This window comes from Cherax quadricarinatus, chromosome 77, assembly GCF_038502225.1.
Source record: "Cherax quadricarinatus isolate ZL_2023a chromosome 77, ASM3850222v1, whole genome shotgun sequence".
Lineage (NCBI taxonomy): Eukaryota > Metazoa > Arthropoda > Malacostraca > Decapoda > Parastacidae > Cherax > Cherax quadricarinatus.
Genome location: NC_091368.1, coordinates 7,746,586 through 7,755,075, shown reverse-complemented (window position 1 = coordinate 7,755,075; position 8,490 = coordinate 7,746,586). Strand labels below are relative to the sequence as shown.

Below are 8,490 nucleotides of genomic sequence, written 5' to 3'. Positions count from 1 at the left end.
ACCACCCCAGGATGCCACCCACACCAGTCGACTAACAACCAGGTACCTACTTACTGCTAGGTGAACAGTGACAGCAGGTGTAAGGGAACACGCCCAATGTTTCCACCCATACTGGGGATCGAGCCATGGACACTGTGTGAGCTGAGTGCGCTACCAACCGAACATGGCAGAACACGGCACCGCTGGTACTGATGAATAACACCTATGTGCAACTCCTGAGTGTCCTTATTTCCAAAACATTTCGCCTGCACAACAGGCTTCTTCAGTCGAATACAGAAGAATATAAGGCTAGGGGCAGTGGAAGAATTAATTTTGGCATCATCAGTCCGTCAGCCATAGTATGAGGCGGTCAGTCCCTCAAGCACACAGCCTAGGCACGAGGCCACACCTTATTTACTAGAGCAGAAATGTGATTAAGCAGCTGGAGTTATATTGTGTACCATCAATATTATGATGCTGTTAGTGTTACCTGTTCACCACTGTTAGTACTAACTCTTCTAACACACACTTGTACAAACACCTAGCAGTATCTTCAGCACACTTTCTCTTGAACACTGAGTACAGGGTGACGAATATACTAACCTGTCAGTATTGTCATCTATGACTCGGCTCTCACCACTAACATGTTAGTGTATATTACACTAACACCCACTGACCACTAACATGTTAGTGGTGTTTGTGTATGTGTATGTTACATTAACACCCACTGACCACTAACATGTTAGTGGTATTTGTGTATGTGTATGTGTATGTTACACTAATACCCACTGACCACTAACAAATTAGTGGTAGTGTATGTTACACTAACACCCACGGACCACTAACATGTTATTGGTGTTTGTGTATGTTACACTAACACCCACTGACCACTAACATGTTATTGGTGTTTGTGTATGTTACACTAACACCCACTGACCACTAACAAATTAGTGGTAGTGCATGTTACACTAACACCCACTGACTAGTAATATGCTAGTGGTGCATGTTACACTATCATCCACTCCTTCACTCACTTTCCTCACTATTTCCTGGTACCTAATGAGTTGAACTATAGTGAATGATGAAGGCAATTGAATGATTTGTATATATTATCTGTATTAATGTGTATGATGCATGTTATGTTCCAGTATGATGTATGTTATGTTCCAGTATGATGTATGTTATGTTCCAGTATGATGTATGTTATGTTCCAGTATGATGTATGTTATGTTCCAGTATGATGTATGTTATGTTCCAGTATGATGTATGTTATGTTCCAGTATGATGTATGTTATGTTCCAGTATGATGTATGTTATGTTCCAGTATGATGTATGTTATGTTCCAGTATAATGTATGTTATATTCCCGTAAGTATGATGTATGTTATGTTCCAGTAAGTATGATGTATGTCATAGTGCAACAGAAGAAGAAGAATATAATAATAATAACAATAATAATAATAATAAAAATAAAAATGTTACGTCTGGCAAGGCAGCAATATGCGCCTGGCAGGTGTGAGATGTTTAAGTTTAAAGCCTCAGTTACCCTGCAGCAATGAGTAAGTGAGGTTGTGTCGCTGCCTCTCCCAACACTCTTGAGTGAATCGTCCACATCTGTGCAATTTAATTCCGTTTAGATTATATTGTGGCATGACTGTGGATGAGGAATGCTCACCTTGTTTCACTGAATTATATTTCCCACCGTAAAGTAATCTTTCAGTTTAAAATGAACAGATTACCTTTGGGTACAATTTGAACAAAATACCTTATAGTTAAGTGAACAAATTATACAGAAAAAAAGGAATCGCTTAAGAAAACGGTGTAAATATTTTTGTCCATGTGAATGTTATACTTGGTGAAGCGGTAAACCCGTCTGGCTGGTCCAAGTGGGATTCACACAATCTGCTGTTCTCACATTGGTGAGTGTTCTCTAAGTTCAATGCCGTCATAACAAGTGCTCTTAGTCCAAGAAATGGGAGCAACCTTCCCCTTCCACGGATCAGACTCGGGTGCCTTTCATAGCCCAGTTCCTCCTTGAGCCCTACGGTTTTAGTACTCCCCCTTTATAATATAATTATTATTAGTAGTAGTAGTAGTATTGACCCTTGTGGGTTTAGCACTTAATTTTGATTGTATAATTATTATTATTATTATTTATTATTTTATTAATTATTTTATTTTATTATTATTATTATTATTATTATTATTATTATTATTATTATTATTATAACGTCATAGATTAAGCAGTAATGAAGGTAGTTTATTCAGTGTAAAGTTGGGCATGACGTCTGCTACACGAGGGTGGTTAAGGCAGCAGTTAACTTGTAACTATCATCCAGGATCCTTCACACTCCACCCACAACACGCTCCTTGCTACACTTATCTAAGCGCATTTTTCAGTTTCCGATTTTCCTCCTTGAGAAGCAAGACCTAATTTTCCACTATGTGCTCTGATAATCATTTCATTAAAGCGCTTGTCAAAGCTTACAGACTCGAAGCTTATCCAAGCTTACAGATTGACAGATTCTTAAACCTTACGTACTATAATACTCCCAGATCTCCAAGGATATTTAGCTCAGGATAGGTTAGACCTGCCTAGCATGGGCCAGTAATCTATTGGCCTATGCTAGGCAGGTCTAATTCATACCTACGCACACCCATTCTTCTATCTGTACAACCTATCTTTTTCAAGCTGGGTTTGACAGGTTTTTACTCCTCAACATCTATATTTCCCAAGCCTCTGCTTTTCTGTATTCTCACTAATTCTAAATTTGTCCAACTTTGGATCTATTGTTGTGAGTCCTGTCTTGGTAAGATATTTCTAATGCATTATATAGTATAGCCTATGCTTTTATTACAGACTCACGAAATCGTAATAGTATTACCATGACAGGATTCATAATCATGGTACCAAGGGAGAGGACAAGTGGTTGTAATGATTATCAAATGGAGGGCAAAAAGTAAATTAATCTCAGGCTGTGTAAGGTTAAATCAGCAGTTGTGGAGAACCTCAACTCCATCACTCTGTTACTAGGTGTGACTTGTAGTAATAGTACCTGTGGTGGTAGTTGTTGTAGGGCTACTTGTAGTACTAGTGCTACTTGTAGTAGTACTAGTGCTACTTGTAGTAGTACTACTACTTGTAGTAGTGCTACTGCTACTTGTAGTAGTACTGCTACTTGTAGTAGTAGTACTGCTACTTGTAGTAGTAGTACTGCTACTTGTAGTAGTACTGCTACTTGTAGTAGTTCTACTGCTACTTGTAGTAGTACTACTGCTACTTGTAGTAGTACTACTGCTACTTGTAGTAGTACTACTGCTACTTGTAGTAGTACTACTGCTACTTGTAGTAGTACTACTGCTACTTGTAGTAGTACTACTGCTACTTGTAGTAGTACTACTGCTACTTGTAGTAGTACTACTGCTACTTGTAGTAGTACTACTGCTACTTGTAGTAGTACTACTGCTACTTGTAGTAGTACTACTGCTACTTGTAGTAGTACTACTGCTACTTGTAGTAGTACTACTGCTACTTGTAGTAGTACTACTGCTACTTGTAGTAGTACTACTGCTACTTGTAGTAGTACTACTGCTACTTGTAGTAGTACTACTGCTACTTGTAGTAGTACTACTGCTACTTGTAGTAGTACTACTGCTACTTGTAGTAGTACTACTGCTACTTGTAGTAGTGCTGCTGCTACTTGTAGTAGTGCTGCTGCTACTTGTAGTAGTGCTGCTGCTACTTGTAGTAGTGCTGCTGCTACTTGTAGTAGTGCTGCTGCTACTTGTAGTAGTGCTGCTGCTACTTGTAGTAGTGCTGCTGCTACTTGTAGTAGTGCTACTGTTACTTGTAGTAGTGCTGCTGCTACTTGTAGTAGTGCTGCTGCTACTTGTAGTAGTGCTGCTGCTACTTGCAGTAGTGCTGCTGCTACTTGTAGTAATAGTACTGCTACTTGTAATAGTACTGCTACTTGTAGTAATAGTACTGCTACTTGTAGTAATAGTACTGCTACTTGTAGTAATAGTACTGCTACTTGTAGTAATAGTACTGCTACTTGTAGTAATAGTACTGCTACTTGTAGTAGTACTGCTACTTGTAGTAATAGTACTGCTACTTGTAGTAATAGTACTGCTACTTGTTGTAGTAGTACTGCTACTTGTAGTAGTAGTACTGCTACTTGTAGTAGTAGTACTGCTACTTGTAGTAGTAGTACTGCTACTTGTAGTAGTAGTACTGCTACTTGTAGTAGTAGTACTGCTACTTGTAGTAGTAGTACTGCTACTTGTAGTAGTAGTAGTACTGCTACTTGTAGTAGTAGTAGTACTGCTACTTGTAGTAGTAGTAGTACTGCTACTTGTAGTAGTAGTAGTACTGCTACTTGTAGTAGTAGTAGTACTGCTACTTGTAGTAGTAGTAGTACTGCTACTTGTAGTAGTAGTAGTACTGCTACTTGTAGTAGTAGTAGTACTGCTACTTGTAGTAGTAGTAGTACTGCTACTTGTAGTAGTAGTACTGCTACTTGTTGTAGTAGTACTGCTACTTGTAGTAGTAGTACTGCTACTTGTAGTAGTAGTACTGCTACTTGTAGTAGTAGTACTGCTACTTGTAGTAGTACTGCTACTTGTAGTAGTAGTACTGCTACTTGTAGTAGTAGTACTGCTACTTGTAGTAGTAGTACTGCTACTTGTAGTAGTACTGCTACTTGTAGTAGTAGTACTGCTACTTGTAGTAGTACTACTACTAGTAGTAGTACTACCACTGCATATCTGCTAGCTCCTGCTGCATAGCTACTACCACTACCACTTGTAGTAGTAGTGGAAGTAGCTATGCAGCAGGAGAAATGCAACTCAGATATGAGAACATTATTGTTGGAGACTCGCAGATTAGATATATCGACAGCGTTTTAGCAACATGGATAGTAAGAAGATACAAGAGTGTATATTCCTGGGGCTGGGATGGGGGATATACTTAGCAGGTTACATATGACATGTAATGGGAGGAACCCAATTATCTGCCTCAGTGTTGGAGGCAACGATGTTGATAATTGTAGAAGAGAGGACTTGCTAGCCATGTACAGGACATCTTGAAAATTATATAAAATACTATGTCGTTCCAAACCATGGAGCTGAGCTCTTCTCCAGACTGAAGGACTGACCACCTCAAGTACTTTTTACGATGCCTTTTGTCACTGAGGGAAATTGATAGCAAATGGGTTGTCTAGAACATTTTTTGTGAATTACTAGCTAGACAAGTACTGGGGGAAAATTGAAGTACAAATTTATTGACAACTGGAATTACTTATAATGTATACAAGCATTAAGATGACTACAGCACGAGGCTACCTCGCATACCTTCACTGCCCTACACGAGCCCTCAGCTGAGGGTGATAATTACTTTATTTATGAAGCTTATCCTGTGCGATTACAATATGATTGAGAAACATAGCTAGCGTGAATAACAAAAAAGGCACAATACCGTGACTGGAACGATACACAAATAACCCGCACATAGAAGAGAGGAGCTTCCGACGACGTTTCGGTCCGACTTGGACCACCACTACCTCTTCCTGCCTATATATAGCCGTCCTGCTCCACTTCTGGTTAGTGTGACTTTGTAAATGGTCCAAGTCGGACCGAAACGTCGTCGTAAGATCCTCTCTTCTATGTGCGGGTTATTTGTGTATAGCTAGCGTGTGTTCCCATCATGTAACACTCATATAGAGTAAGGGAGAGACATTCCCCTGGTGTACTAAGCAAAAAAAAAAAGTTGGAAAATGTATTGGCAGATGTACTGGCAGGGCTGCACCTGCTCTTCTTGCCACCTTTCTCCCTTGTTAACAACTATATCAACCATGCTAAGTTAATAATTAACAACTGGGCGTCTACATTACAAATTGAATTAACTGTCAGCCTAATGGCATTAAAGCTAACTTATGACACTGAGCTTGACTGTGATTATTACTGACTCTGTGTCATCAATGACGAAGAACATACTGAGTGAAGAACTCAGATATAGATATTTACAAATCGGAGAGAGGAATTAATGTACAATTCCCAGGGATTCCATCAAACGCTGAATTGCTCCTACATGATAAACACGAGAATTTATCCAAAGAAAGCATGACGGAAGAAAGTAGAAGTTGAACATAATCGTGGTGCATCTGTGTCTGGAGTTATATATACTATCGGGAGGGAAGTAAATAATGTGAATGACAGGACTGCTGTTACAAACCTAAGCTGATCAGTAACTCGCTGTTATAAATAATAAATAATCTTTGTCTACAAGTACATATACAAGGTATACAGGACTAGCTGATATCAATGACATATTGCTATTATAGAAGGCCGCTTGTTTTGCTGAGCATTTCCCGCAAATTAGGTCAGTTTTGTCCCAGGATGCGACCCACACCAGTCGACTAACACCCAGGTACCTATGCACTGATTGGTGAACAGTGACAGCAGGTGTCTTATGGAAACACATCCTAATGTTTTCCAGCCTTACCGGAGGGATCGATCCCCGGACTTCAGTGTGTGAGCTGAGTACGTTAGCGATCGAGCTACGAGACACCACATGAACGAAGATAAGTATATTTATGGTGCCAGATCAACCAGACTGTGGATATATATGGGCTTGTGGGCCATCAACAGCAACAGCCTGGTTGACCAGACAAGTATCAGAAGAGCCTGGCCCATGGCCGGGCTCTAGAAGAAAATTTTGGAACTCATCAAAGGTACAAAGGTACTTGCCTCTGTGCCTTGATGCCGGTAAGGGGCTCTTGATCTAGGGAACTGGATTCATCCTCCCCGTGGATCAAGCCTGAATACTTCACATTACCTGGACGCTGTATAACCCCTACGGGTGCAACACTTCCACCCGATTAAAAAAAATATGGAGCTATTTGCAGTGTTATCACACAGACTTAGGCTGTTACAAGTACTTCTGGTAGTTCGGTAGACACACTGATGATCATCACACTAAATACAAAGTATGTGGCCAGTACTATAGTCACTATCTTGATCACTGTGTGCTTAATTGCCCACTTATTGAGGAATATAGAAATAGTATAATAACCTATGTGATACGTCAAGGTATCTTGGTAATGAAATTATGATACCAGATATATTAAGAAAATTTCTTAAATTTGCTGCAACAGATAAGACAAAATGTAGACTTAAACCCAGATGTACTCCTGTTAATCCTTTTGAGGCCTAGTCCTAGGCCTAGTGTGTATTCTTGTGTTCCTGCTCTGCCATCCACAGGATGGATATGAGGTGCATATTATGACATTCAGGGAGGAACGACAAACCTGTCGGGGTTATAAAGCGCCTGGAGGAATGTGAGGCCGTTGGATTCATTCCAAGGAATGAGAGGTCAGATCCAGTTCCTTGAATCAAGAGACCCTTCACAGCCCCCAAAAAAGATTTGTTTTAGCAAAACTATCTATATGATAGTCACATGGTGGTAACACCAGCAGTGTTGCTACACTATTCTGAATGATAGTTACATTGTGGGAACACCAGCAGTGTTGCTACACTATTCTATATGATAGTTACATTGTGGGAACACCAGCAGTGTTGCTACACTATTCTGTATGATAGTTACATTGTGGGAACACCAGCAGTGTGTTGCTACACTATTCTGTATGATAGTTACATTGTGGGAACACCAGCAGTGTTGCTACACTATTCTGTATGATAGTTACATTGTGAGAACACCAGCAGTATTGCTACACTATTCTGTATGATAGTTACATTGTGAGAACACCAGCAGTGTTGCTACACTATTCTGTATGATAGTTACATTGTGAGAACACCAGCAGTGTTGCTACACTATTCTATATGATAGTTACATTGTGGGAACACCAGCAGTGTTGCTACACTATTCTGTATGATAGTTACATTGTGGGAACACCAGCAGTGTTGCTACACTATTCTGTATGATAGTTACATTGTGGGAACACCAGCAGTGTGTTGCTACACTATTCTATATGATAGTTACATTGTGGGAACACCAGCAGTGTTGCTACACTATTCTGTATGATAGTTACATTGTGGGAACACCAGCAGTGTTGCTACACTGTTCTATATGATAGTTACATTGTGGGAACACCAGCAGTGTTGCTACACTGTTCTATATGATAGTTACATTGTGGGAACACCAGCAGTGTTGCTACACTATTCTATATGTTAGTTACATTGTGGGAACACCAGCAGTGTTGCTACACTATTCTATATGATAGTTACACTGTGGGAACACCAGCAGTGTGTTGCTGCACTAATCTATATGATAGTTACATTGTGGGAACACCAGCAGTGTGTTGCTGCACTAATCTATATGATAGTTACATTGTGGGAACACCAGCTAGCTATGTTTTCTTGTCATATGGAATATGACAAGAAAACGTGGGATGGTGCTCAAACAATGTGCTGAAATGCGTCAGCCTGAGTTGGGAGACTTCAGTAGTGTCAGCCTGAGTTGGGAGACTTCAGTAGTGTCAGCCTGAGTTGGGAG

The 8,490-nt window shown here is 40.0% G+C and overlaps 1 protein-coding gene across 2 annotated transcripts in view; it reads left to right on the top strand.

Annotated features, from left to right (window-relative positions):
- The first annotated feature begins 1,537 nt into the window (after positions 1-1,537).
- Positions 1,538-8,490, top strand: part of LOC128701996 (serine-rich adhesin for platelets) — a 94,024-nt gene continuing 87,071 nt past the window's right edge. For both annotated transcript variants that reach the window (XM_053796008.2, XM_070101476.1), the window contains exon 1: positions 1,538-1,897. The gene's annotated coding sequence lies outside the window, so the exon portion shown is untranslated. The remainder of the gene's footprint in view (positions 1,898-8,490) is intronic.